This window comes from Planococcus citri, chromosome 5, assembly GCF_950023065.1.
Source record: "Planococcus citri chromosome 5, ihPlaCitr1.1, whole genome shotgun sequence".
Taxonomy (NCBI): Eukaryota; Metazoa; Arthropoda; class Insecta; order Hemiptera; family Pseudococcidae; genus Planococcus; species Planococcus citri.
In genome coordinates this window covers 47,242,780-47,256,755 of record NC_088681.1, presented here as the reverse complement: position 1 = coordinate 47,256,755, position 13,976 = coordinate 47,242,780, and the positions used below count along the sequence as shown (strand labels likewise).

At 38.8% G+C, this 13,976-nt stretch overlaps 1 protein-coding gene across 6 annotated transcripts in view; it reads left to right on the top strand.

The window, feature by feature from the left end:
• Pdk1 (Phosphoinositide-dependent kinase 1) overlaps positions 1 to 13,976 on the top strand; it is a 64,592-nt gene that overhangs the window by 29,229 nt on the left and 21,387 nt on the right. The window contains exon 1 of one of the 6 annotated variants that reach the window (XM_065368718.1): positions 3,090 to 3,150. The exons of 4 other annotated variants lie outside the window; for them this stretch is intronic. The gene's annotated coding sequence lies outside the window, so the exon portion shown is untranslated. Of the gene's footprint in view, positions 1 to 3,089; positions 3,151 to 13,314; positions 13,684 to 13,976 lie in introns of those variants that run through there. One more of the 6 variants, XM_065368719.1, reaches the window with a different exon arrangement.

Below are 13,976 nucleotides of genomic sequence, written 5' to 3'. Positions count from 1 at the left end.
AATTTTGGTAATTTTTGATTATTACACTAAATTTTGGTAATTCTTGGTAATTACAAAAAATTTTGGTATTTTTTGATAATTTTTCAAAATTTTGGCAATTTTTAAGAACTACTTAAAATTTTAGTAATTTTTTGTTACTACCCCAAATTTTGGTAATTCTTGGTAATTACTCAATATTTTAGTATTTTTTGGTAATTACGCAAAATTTTGGTATTTTTTGATAATTTTTCAAAATTTTAGCCATTTTTGATGACTATTTAAAATTTTAGTAATTTTTTGTAATTACCCAAAATTTTAGTAATTCTTGATAATTACTTGAATTTTTGGTAATTTTTGGTAATTACTTGAAATTTTGGTAATTTTTGGTAATTATGCAAAATTTTGATAATTTTTGGTATCACACAAAATTTTAGTAGTTTTTGATAATTTTTCAGAATTTTGGTAATTCTTGGTAATTACTCAATATTTTGGTAATTTTTCAACATTTTGGTAATTTTTAATGACTATTTAAAATTTTAGTAATTTTTTGTAACTACCCCAAATTTTGGTAATTCTTGGTAATTACTCAATATTTTAGTAATTTTTGGTAATTACGCAAAATTTTGGTATTTTTTGATAATTTTTCAAAATTTTGGTAATTTTTGATGACTATTTAAAATTTTAGTAATTTTTGGTAATTACTTAAAATTTTGGTAATTTTTGGTATCACACAAAATGTTAGTAGTTTTTGATAATTTTTCAGAATTTGGGTAATCTTTGATAATAATTGTTCAAAATTTTAGTGTTTTATGGTAATTACCCAATATTTAGGTAATTTTTGAGAATTATAATTTTCTTAGAGCTGTGGTAATCAACTCGTAATTGTGGCGCATACTTATCGTCATATTTCTAGAATAAATTGATGAAATCGTGAATGTTTTTCGATACCATCGTGTGTACGGTATGAATTTGACCCGCCGGATATAGTCTACATACATTGTACATCTGTTATCACCCGGTCACCATTGTATTTTCGATTCGGCATCAGCATCGCCATAGTCATCTTCCGGACGGCCTGATAACAATTCATCTGATAACGAACGACGACGGTTGGCGAAGTGTTTCATAATACATTATGCTACATTTCAACGCCTCTAAATCGTGCCCAAAAATATGTATCCTGATAAAATTATTAGCTCTTTTTCCAACGTTCGTTCTTATCGTACTGGCTTGGAGTGGAAAGCTCGCTCGTTGTATTTCACCCAGTTTCCAGCCGGTATTTCGGATCTGTGACGTGCGGTAACGGTGTTTGAAGCGAAACGACAGCATGTTGAACGATGGCGCTCGGTTGGTTCGCCGTCAAAAGATAAAAAAGAAGGCAACAACCTCTGTTGAGATGTGACTTTTCGACAACGAGCTCGCCGCCGCACCGCCATTACCTACCATCCACCTCCATTCAAGATGATGGAAGATGCTGGGTGATGTTTGCGATATGTGTATAGTGTACTTGTATGTATATGTACTACACATGCATGTGCTTGTGCTTAGAGGTGTGCATGCATACCGCATAGAATCGAGCGAGAAAGGAATTTCACGCACTCGAGCGAGTCTCGGGAGTTCGATGAATCTGCGATGATGATGGTTGCTGGTGGATGCGGTAGAGTGTATGGCCTGGGAGCTGGCGATGATGGCAAATTCTTGACCTAGAAATAAGCACGCTGATGCGGATCCCATCCCACGAAACAGGCAGAAGAACGCTTCTCTCTCTCTGGTCGTTAGGTAATGAGCGGAGGAGCAGAGAGCGGATTTTTCTCTGGCATGCACGACCAACGAAGACGACGATGGGAATGGATTAAATTGCCGAAGAGTAACAGAGACAGAGATGGCCTGGTGGCCAGCGCCATGCCATCGGCGGTGAGATGTGAGATGCTGCTTGTCGTGATCGGAATGTTATTGATGATGATGATGCGTGTTGTGGTATTTCGCGAGAATGGTAATACCAGCTCGTACCGTCGTCTGCGGCTACCCTCGCCCGATCTCTCACTCTCTCACTCTCTCTCTGTGGGCCAATGAGTCTTATGTATAGTTTTCTAAAGGTGCCGAATACCTATGATGACGATGCCGTTAGGACCATGATGTGTCTTTTTTTTCGCATTCGCGAATTAGAACTGTGTAAAGCTATGTACCGTCGATTTGAATTAGTAGAACGGTCGGTCAGTTATCACTGTGATTAGCGAAGCATTCGTTGGCGAGTGTGTTTGTTCGCGGTAGTGTTCAAAAAGTTTTATCACTCGTGTATTTATAAGGTTGTTTCCGGTCGATGTACACGTACGTATCCTCGGTATGTAATATGGTATATCGTGGTTGCTTTTATGTGATAAAAATGGAATGTCGATGGTGATTTCTGTTCTGTCTGCGTGTATACGTAGACGTACCTCCTCCATGTAGGCTGATTTTCTTCTTTTTTTTTCAACGTCAAAAACGTGCATTCCTCGATCGATATGTCGTAAGATTTTTTTCGTCTATGGAACAAAAAAATATATCATTCGGTGAGATATGTCCCGATATCGAGTAGCAGGTTGTTGATAGATTTGTCCTGTGTCGTATTCAAAAGGGTGTACAGAATTATTGTTGAATGAGATCGATTGAGTTGGTCCAACTTCTCAAATTCATTGGAAATTCGACTTTGGGTAATTTGAAATTAGTATAGTAGAGATTAACTCAGTTTCATTGTATTTCAAGAACATAAACATACGTAGAGGCCTACAAATTCGATAATTACGCGCTGAAAATGTACCTAGTATTTTACGAGCGACACAAGTAGAAAAGCGAGTGTTTTAAGATTTAATAAAAACACGTGCCCTTTTTCTTAGCTTCAACTAGTACTTTTACGATACGTATTTCATGTTTGATTACCTATTTTTCTTGAATATTATGTTTTTACATAACGTACCTTAAGTGTTTTTCGAGTACTGTAATTTAACGTACATGGTGTTTTTTTCTTATTTGATTCCAGGTACGTGACTTTATTGTTGGAAATTAGCTTATGTAGGTATTTATGAAGTAAAAATACTCGGTAAATTCTCACAAGTATTCACATCGAGACGTATTTTTAGATGGATTTTTTCATCACTATAGCTACTGTGTATTAATTTACTACGAACGGTCTGAGTAAGTTTGCGAATTTTCTAATTTTTTCGTTATTTTAGTTTTACTCGGGGTTAATGAGAAATTGCCTATGATGGGGTAGTGAAATGTTTTTTGAAAAACCGATGATTTGGGGTAGAAGACAGGACAGGAGAGAACAATTTTGTTGAAAATGTACGATTTGAAAAACGCAAAATCGAGGTGGTAAAAATTCTCAATTTTGTCGACCCTCCTCCCCCTCCCCCCACCTGAAAATATATAAAGTGAAACATTTAGTTGTGATGGGGGGGAGAGGGCTGAGATGCTGAAATTTGGATAAATGTCGATTACGGTGAAAGCACTTTGATGGTTTCATTTTTGACCAATAGTGTTGTAACGTAAAAACTTTGGAAGTTACTAAAGCTACATTTTATTTGTCAAATTTTGCCATGATGCCTGCGTATTTTGATCAATGTGCGCACTCTTTCGCCCTCCTCGATCCGTTTCTTGGAAAAAGGTATTTTATTTTACTCGATGTTCGAAAGTATTTACTATGGAATTTGTTCAACGTGACAAGGGGTATAAAGTGGAAAGAATTCCCAACGCGGAAGTTGAAAATATTCGAGAAAGTACGAGTGAAATTTATTTCCTTCTCAAGTTGGATTGTTTTGTTTACTTTCGGATGGAATTCTCGTTCTGCGAAGCGAAGGTTACAAATATTTTTGTAGATGTATGTATTTGACGATAATATTATACTTCCAATTTTCCATATTACACTCTTTGACTCATGACTGGAGTATATACCCCTTAGGTCATTATTTTACCCAAAATGTCAATCCAGTTTTGGAGGAGAACCCCCCCCCCCCGAGGGTGGTCGAAATGAAAAATTGTTGTCATTTTCGAGTTCAGTGCGACATTTCAAACTGTTTTACCGAGTATTTATGCTAATGGCGGCAAATTACCCAACAGTTTGATGTAATGACGGTAAATTCAGGGTATTTTTTGGTAATTACGGTAAATTATCGCGTGTTTTGCGGTAATTACGGTAAATTACCGTGTGTTTTGCGGTAATTACGGTAAATTACCGTGTGCTTTGCGGTAATTACGGTAAATTACCGTGTGTTCTGTGGTAATTACGGTTAATTACCGTGTGTTTGGCTGTAATTATAATAAATTACCGTGTGTTTTGTGGTAATTACGGTAAAGTACCGTGTGTTTGGCTGTAATTACGGTAAATTACCGTGTGTTTTGCGGTAATAACGGTAACTTTGCAGGTATTTCGCGGTAATAATGGAAAATTACTCGGTACATGTTTTGGTAATATACTACGTAATTACGGTAATGATTGTAATTACCGTAAAAATGACGATATTTCTGGTGATTTATCGGTAAAACCGGTAAATTACCGGTAATTCAGGGTAAACCTAGTGAAATATGCGGTAATTTTCGGTAATTATGGTAAAAAACACGGTAATTCAACTTGCACTGCGTGTAAATCGAAATTTTCATGTCATCTAACGTTTATATCGATGTTTTACGTGGTTTTAATTCCATTGCCACGTGATTGGCGACGCTGTTATTCGAATTTCACGTACGTTTTGTACCACTCGACTTGGAGTAATTTGAATGAAACTGTGACACGCGCTCGTACTATACGCTTAAGTACGCAGACACACATACACACACATGTGGTGGGAGTCGGTAATTTACGTTAACGAATATTTAGTTGTATATTTTACGATCGTCGGATAATAGGTACTGCGTAATACGTATGTGTAGGAAATTCGGCAGGTACAAATACATTTATCATGGTTCGACGAATATCGCGAATTTTCTGTGTCGAGCGGTCGCAAGTATAGGTAGCATTAAAAGAGTAGGCGGGAGGCGCGTGAATTCCTGCCACGCTATTGACGTACGTTGTGTCGAGCCGACTGCGTAAAAAATTTTCGGATGCGTAAAAAAGGTGTAAAATACATATTAGATAGATGATTTAGTATAGGTATACTCCATACAGCTGCGTTTATGTTCGTGTAATATTGTGTACGATTTATTATGCGTCGCGTTACGTTTATTCAAACTATATCGTCGTCGTGTTTTTCGATATATCGAATAGAGGAAAATGACGAACGAGAATGGAGGTGTGAAGGTGGTTGTTGTTATCATTGTCGTCGTTGATAGTCGAATGCATGACGTCAACGTGTGTTTTTGCGAAACGAAAAAGGTGTTTCGACGAGCGATGGCGCTTGGTTGACGCCGAAATCGAAGCCTTATTTAATTTTAATTTATAGTATATTGTACAAAGTATAGGCGAATTTAATCGAAACAATAGTACCATCGCGTATAGTTTTACGTATGTATATCGGTATAACGAAGACCTGCGGGAATCAGTTGGGGTGGTCAGGTCGCCTGCTACTAGCTTCGTTGACAGAGGAGGAAGGTTAAAGGGTGAGATTTTCTCATCCAAAGTGGATGTTTTGGAAAGTATACGGGAGAAAAAAAAAGTGAAACGATCAATTTTCCAAAGGCTAATGAACCAGAATTCGACGTGTGAAGGACGAACTGAAAGACGTTGTTCATGTGTATGGTGTAAAGTTCAATATCGAAATACTATACCTTGGGCGTTTTATCCTCGCTTAACTTTTCAACTGATGATGCTGGTTTCGAGCGAGGGAAATTTCCAAAGAGACGTGTACAACTTTTTTTGCGGTTCATTCCGTTACGTAAGTTTACTGGTGCCAGTTAAAGGTCTACTTTTCTCGGTGTACGCGGTTCATTGCCCTTGAAAATACGTCTCTTTTGTTTTGTAGCCTTCAGCGATGTACGAGATAGGTAAGAATTACCTGTAGATGACAGAACGGAATTTCAGTCCATCGGAGTAGCTGTGTGCGTGGAAATGGAAATGATTTACTGGTATGGTGAATTAGATGGTTGTTTTTGAAAAAACCATTCAGAGGTTTTGGAATGTTCGTCGAATTGGATGGACTTAATCGCAATATTATTCGTATTAGCGTAGTCTTTCCAGCCTTTTCTCAAATCGCTATTGGGGTTTTCGGTCTGTAAGTTTACCCGATGACCCGTTTATCGTTTTACTTAGTTTATTTTTACCTGCCACTTATTTTGATTGTTTTCTTTTTAGCTATTCTAGCATCGTGTTTTCTTTTCCATCTCTTTGTGGTGTCAGAAACAGGCTCGTCGTTGTGTTTTGAATGGCGAGACGTTGTTTTAAGGTTCGAGTTCAATGAACTCGAAGCAATGCTGTATTTTTTGTTTTGAAAATGAAACTTCGTAGTTTGTGTGTGTGTGTGTGATTTTGTCTGTTTCGGTCATTTCGTTCGACATATTCGCGAAATTTTCCATTTTCCGAGTTTGTTTATTTCCTGCTTATTTGATTTGGTTTTATTGGTTTTTTTTTGGTTCATTTTTCGGACATTTTTTTCTCTCCGCCTCATTTGGGGCCCCCTTTGTTGAGCCATGTTTCGCGATCTTGCCTACTGGTATGTAAATGTATCCGAGTATTAAACTACTTATACAGTTGGTTCGCGAATATTGTTGAATGAGAGATAGAGAATTCAATTAATGTATTCGTACAACACACAGGAAAAACCTACGCTTCGCGCTTTGTGGCCTCATTGACAATAAGCTCGGTGTTTTTTTTTTTTTTTTTGTAACACGACCGGCGACTAGGACGGATGGACGATAATTTGCCAACATAATCGACATCGTGCCTCGCTCGATCGTTGTATTATTAGCATCTGCGTTTAGTATGTGGCAGCTATATTTAAAGGAGAGAGGCGTCCTAATCTGCGGACCCTGCCTCCTCTCGCCTGTTGCCACTTTTCTCGTGCTTTTGCTTTCGCATCTGTTACAACGTTGACCGAGTGTCTCTCTCACTATTCTTTGCAACGATATATGTATGTACTCGTACTCGTACGTGCGATGCTACCCATGAGAAACAATTTCCATTCACAAATCGACTCAACCTACAGCTTCCTGTGTGTCTGTTCAGCCTCCGCATCTACTCACACGATGCGATGTGATAATCGCGAGCTAGCTTCGTGTACGAGTAGATGGCGATTTCATCCATCACGTGGTTCTTTGATACTGGTTGCGAATCGACTACTACGAGTCTGCGACTGGTACTACGCAGCTCGCGAGCCACGTGCACAACCGGTATTTTTTCTCATCGTACACGGTTTGTTGTGAGATGGAAGATGGATCCCACCATTATACACCCTGCCTGGCACCTCTATTGCTCTTCTTGCTCTCTATGGCGGTAGGTAGTAGGTACCTAATATTGGCGCACGCATATACTATCTAAAATACACGCAATTGTCGCCATATCCTGGTCGCGTCTTGCTCTTGTTGGTTTTTGGCTCGCTTTGGCTCAAGCTGTGATAGAATTTTCGTCGAATATTGAACCGCAACACGCGCGGCGCGCGGCAGGCTGGTCGAGGAAGCGTCAAGGACGAGGTCATCGAGGCCGCGTGTTCATGCCTACCAATTTTTACGACTACGATTGCTGCGCTTCTAAACGATCCCGAGCGACGTACGAAAGACATGTCGGTATGTCGAGCATGTCGACGACGACGTCGTTTACTTAGTTTCTCAAGCTGTGGAGGAGGAGGAGGAGGGGGTGGTGGAGGTGGATGCGAAAAGATCTTATATAGGAGGGTGTGTTGGCACTTGATAGGTCAAGCAATGGTTCAGAGTACTATTTGCATGAGATGGATGTGTTGATGGAAGCTTTTTTATACTCGTGGTTTATTGCAAAATGCTTCAGATGTGATTATCCAACGATCCAGTCGAGATACGTAGGATTGAGAGATGTTTCGAAAGAAAGCAAGAGAAAGAAAATATCAAATTTTGGTCTGTAAATTTGCGAGAAAATGGTCATTTTAAATTCTTGGAACACCGTGTGTGTGGTATAGATATAAAAGTTCGTAGTAGTGTGCGGTTCCCTCCTCCCTCCTCGCGTGGTCTTATCTAGCGTATTGACCGACCAACACGTAGGTAAGCTTAAATGACCTTAAAAACCAAACCAAATACACCTCGATTCATACCACAAAATCCTTCAGCTCGCGTTGACGAGACTTGTCCACAAATCAAAATGTCTCCTCTGATCGACCCCCTCTATATCCTCCTACGGTAGGTAGGTAATAGGTATCCTTATCGTTGACATTTTTTTTTATAGCTCCGGTAGACAAGCTACCTAAGTACTTACATACGTCGACGACACGTGCGGCGCTCCGATTGACGTGCACTGTTTACACGTAGGTATATTTTTGCTCGTATTCGCGCAACTTTCAAGGTTTTTCTGGTGTAGTGTAAGGGGAAGTAAAATTTATGTATTCGTAGAAACAGTCCGACAGAGAGCCGAAAAGAACGACGGACAGAGGTGAGGTAGTGAGACGTGGACAGCTATATACGAATACGAAAAGCCATCGACCCAATTAGAATTCAGTTTTAAGCGCGCGCGAATAATGAACATCGTGCTCGCGTGTGTAAATAATCGTATTTTTTCGTCCAAGTATGGTTTATAGAAGGCTTCCCTCGCACCCCCTGCAGATGTGTTCGAAGGGATGTCGTATTTTAGGATGAACTTTTCGCGAAGGTGTGAGGACAGGGTTTGTGTTTTGTGGCACGAGACTTTGTTTTTGGAAAAATCGTCAGAAAGACTCGTTTTGGCTAAAATTGTCTAAAAGTCCTATTTTTTGATAAAATTGTCAAAAATAGCTAGTTTTTTCGTTAGAATTGACAGTAAGCTTCGTTTAAACCAAAATTGTCAAAAAACTCCAAATTTCTCCAAAACTGTCGAAAAACCTCATTTTTTGCTAAAATTGCTATAAAATGGTTCCATTTTTTCCAAATAGTCAAAAAGTGCTAATTTTTGCCAAAATTGTCCAAAAATTCCATTTTTAGCCACAATTATTGAAAACTTCTAATTTCTGTCAAATTTCTCAAAAAAGTCAGTTTTGTGTGAAAATTATGAAAAAACTGCAGTCAAGTCCCATTCTAAGTAAATTTGTAAAAATGAAAAAAAAATGCCAAAAAAGTGCTTATTTTCGCCAAAATTGTTGGGGAATTCTATTTTTTGCCACAGTTGTCAGTTATATCAAAAAATTCTAATTTTTGTCAAAATTGTCAAAAAGGTCCGTTTTGTGCGAAAATTGTCAAGAAGTTCCGATTACGTATTTGTCAAAATTGACAAGAAAGTCTCAATTTAACCAAAATTGCAAAAAAAAAATTCACCAAAATTTTCAGAAAATTGTATTTTTGGCCTTCAATTATCGAAAAAATCTAATTTTTGTCAAAATTGCCAAAAAGGTAGATGTTTTTTGTGAAAATTATTAATTGTAAAAAAAAATTGTCAAAAAGTTTCAATTTGTTTCAAAACTGTCAAAAACCCCATCTTTGCTAAAATTGTTTTAAAATGTAAGTATTCAACTTCTACCAAATTTGCAAAATTAAGGTTACTGGTATTATTGTGGAGAATTCCTTTTTTTGGCACAATTTTTGTCAACATTTTTAAAAAGGTCCCCTATATTTTGACAAAATTGTCGAGAAGATCCGTTTTGTGCAAAAATTGTCAAGAAGTTCCGTTTCTTTTTGTCAAATTTGACAAAAAAAAGTCTCATTTTAACCAAAATGGTAAAAAATAATTTCGTCAAAATTTTCAAAAAATTTTTTTGCCATAATTTTTATGAAGTCTTCATTCTTGTTGAAATTGCCAAAAAGGTGCTTTTTTTCAAGATTGTCTGATGAAAGTACTGTATTTTGTCAGAATTGTCGAAACAAGCTCGGTTTTCAGTCAAAATGGACAGCGGGTCTCATTTCAACCAAAATTGTCAAAGAAACCTCATTAAGATTCTCGTAAAATCTGTACCATTCCTGCCAATTTGTCAAAAAGTCAAATTCCCCCCCCCCCCAAAAAAAAGTCCTGTATTTTTCCAAAATTGTGGAAAGTATCCGTTTTATACGAAAATTATCAAAAGTGCTGCTTTCTGTCTGAACTGCCATAAGAAATCCTGTTTTTCGTCAAATTGCTAAAAAAAAAGGTCCCATTTTTAGCCCAAATTTTCGTAAAGTCTCGGTTTTTGTCAAAATTAGCAAAAAAGTCCCATTTTTTGTCAAAATTTTTGAAAAAATCTGAATTTTTGTCAAAATAGTCAAAAAGGTTGTGTTTTTGCCAATATGATCGAAAATTTTTTTTTTTGCTAAAATTGTAAAAAACTCTTTTTTTACCCTAAACTGCCATAAAAAAATCCTGTTTTCTATTTATGCCAAAAGTGGTATGTTTTTTTGTCAAAATTTCCTGGTTCCTTTTTTTTTCAATCAACTTTTGTAATTTTCCATTCATTTATTTTCATTTTTTCTAATTGTCTCCCAAAATGGAAACATTTTGACCTCAAAAAAAATCTGGCTCGAATAAATCCATAGCTTCCTGTTCGTCCAATTTGACAGAAGATCTCCCGAGGAGAGATTATAGATATGTAAATCGAAGGTGGCGATGAAGCTGCGTCCAAGGCGACGCCATCCACAATCTAGTACATCCATCGCTGTCTCTGCGAAGGCGTCAAGATGGTCGATTAGGGAATGTGTGATGATGAGAATGAGTATATGAAATTCGAGTACCTAGGTTAGGTACTATATACGTATTATACTTACGTATTATAAAAATGACGAATGATTAGAATAAGTGGGCGATGCGGTGGCCCTAGTACAGACGATACTGTTATGTTATTCAATCGTCTTTGATAAAAAAAAATCGTGCACAAGATAAGAATATCATAAACTAGCGCCGTCTGTCAGTATTTCTTGTTTTTCGCTCTGTTTTCTTAACAAAGGTGGCGCCCGCGTACCAAGTACTGTTATAAACGGGCACGGCGGCGCACGATGGTGCGTCGCGTCGGCGGCGATGAATGGAAGGTGCGTCAGCGGGGAGGTGAGGTTGGCGGTATCGCGAAGAAGACGTGTTGTATACGATTGCGAATACGAATCTGGTTCTACTCGTAGCTTGAGAGTTGAGACTGATTGTGTGAGGTTTCGTGGGCGCTCCGACGACGACTCCGTACATGGAGCTTCCGGTCGGTGGTGCTCGCTGGTGAATTTTTTTCTATTCTGAATCGTGGATCTCTGACTCTGAGACCACGCGCGAATACGACTCTGTTAAGAGAGAGAGATACGAGCGAAGGTGATTAACTTGGTCTAGGTGTAAGTACGAGTGCGTGGAGTTGTTTTGATCCTTTTTTAGTTAGGTCGTCGAAGTACGTGCATATGTAATAAGGTGTATTAGATGTGAGGTCGTCGTCGTCGTCGTCGTCGTCGCAGTCATCGTCACCATAGCCGGAAAGTACCTTAGTTACCTACGTACATGGAAGCGAGGAGGTGTTCCTGTTTATGTGTTTTGATCGAGCCTGGCTCGATAAACTACACGCTGCGTATGTGAATGGAACGCATTTACGATCGCGCAATAACAATAACAAGAGTATGGATAACAACAACAACAACAACAAAGACGACGAATGCTACTCAATAACCTTTAAGGGTAATGCCCCTTGTACATTTGGAATGTTTTGTTTACGAACGTGATCGAAATAAGGCGCGAAGAAGGAATTCCTACATAATGTTTTGATCGAAATTCGCAGAATGATTAGCAAGTTCTTCAGGGGCAGGTGAGGAGGGAAGGTTCTGGTGTTTATTAGTTGAGAGGTTGTCTCAAAATATCGCATTAATCATAAGATACCTGCAGAGTTGGAAAATCAACTTGTATTCCAACCAAGTGGATCTCGTATTTTTCAGTAATCCTGAGGCTTTTTGGACAATTTTCAATATTTTTTCAGCATTTTCGTATTTTTTCACCGCGAATCAATAATAATGGATTTGAAGGATGAGATTTCGATGAAACGATGCAAATTTACGTTATAATCGAACCTAGAAGGTCATTGAACTTGGCTGATTTGGAAGTTTAGTTTCGTAAACGAGATTTTCAGCCACTGAAGTGTTTTTTTGGCTAGAAAAATTGCTTATCGAAGTAAATAGAAATGTCAATGACCCAGGTTGATTCGAAAATTTGGTTTGGAACTCGAGGTTTTCACCATTAAAGTTGCTCCGAATGAACGAAATCGTCGTATTATCTCATTGCATCATCGTCGTGAATAAGCGAAATGTTGATCGTCGATGTGAAACTGAACGTTCAGTCGGTTCACAAGTTCGTTAACCTTTTTAGATGCGGAAATTTGTTTTAAAAGCTCTATTTTTAGCGAGTAGATTTGTCGTGCATCGACATTGTTGCCGGATCTTCTTCCGGATCAACCTCAACAGCCGAAGTGTTGCTCGAAGATGTGATTATTTGGGTGTCCATCCGATTGAAAGGGTCATTGACCTGAATTTGTGAATTTCTGCTTGTTTTTGGTTTTTCGTTTCGGGCACCAAAATTAGCTTGAGGTTTCAGAACGATCTTCAAAGGAGAATGGACTGGGATTTGTTGAAATTTGACACCTGTTGAATTTTCATCCCCCCCCCACCAGGGGTGTCTTTTCTCCAAAATCTTGTGAATCTTGAGTTTTGAGAGGTTTCGACGACATGTTCTGTCTGCTCAAGGAGATCTTCCAATGTGAGGTTCAATTTTTTTCGATTCACTGACCTAGTGATGAGACGATTCATTTTCTCAGATCGAAAAACTTCGATTTTGGATCGTGTACGTTGGATTTTTCTCGCGAATTCGGCTAAAAGTCCTCTAAAAAATGGGACGTTTGTGCAATAATAGTGTGGTATGCAATTATTCTGTTCGTAACGACGATACGCCCTTGGATGCGAATTGATGAACGACGGACGACGACGACGACGACGACGACGAGGAGCGAAGGCGATAATATAGTTCGGGGCGCGGTGGCGGCGCCGGCTGGCGTCCGCGATGCTGCTGACGAAGGAGGCGAGTATCGATGGCGATGCGATGTTATCAGTAAGAAAGTTTTTGACCTTGACTTCTTATCGGCGAGTACGAGTACGAGTACGCTTAATTAACGATTAGAACGGTGGTGGCGCGGCGGACGGAGCCCAGCCTGTGGCCCGATGAGGAGTTGTGTAATGCACAAAATTTTTCAATGTTTACATTGTCGATTGGCGTGCCATGCCAGTCTGCGTATATGTATGTGCGAATGTGTGTGCTATTCACGTAAATTTTATTCTGCGACGTTGGTTGGTCGGTTGGTTGTGTCTCGTCGACTCTCTCTCGGGTGGTTTCTTCCTCGTTTTTTCGGTGTTTTTTTTGTGCTCTTCTACTCGTACACCTACCTATATAGTCTCCCTCTGTACTTTGTTGCTGTATGTGCGCGAGTTAATTTTTTTTACGCGTCTATCATCGCCACTTCATGTAGTACTGTATGTACGTTAAACGACGTTATCAGTTGGCGAGTATACGCGTCAAGTTGCCTTTCGTTCTCGTATTGCGCGATTGATTCGAGTATCAAGAGGCGTACGGCGGTTCCGGACCGGATGCGTGATCGGATTGTGAAAGTGGAGATTTTTCGTGCCTGATCTCGATATCGACTGTGATTGGATCGCAGGATTGTGTGATTGGTAAGTGAAAAATCAGTGTTACAGATGTGCTAAAAGATGGACGTTTGAGAGATGATTTCATTTCAACGAAATCGTATCATTTTTTTGAGAAAATATCCACTGATCCACTTCAAATGTGGTCATTATTTTCAAAATTTGTGATCAAATCTCGAATTTTGAGCATGGTTGACGAAATGTGTTCAAAATTGATGAAATCATTCGTGAACGTTTCGAGGTCGAGGGACAGAGGGGGAGGGGTGTGTTTTTTTTCGTACTTCGTTACGATAAATTTTTCTGAAAAAAAATTCTCGTTA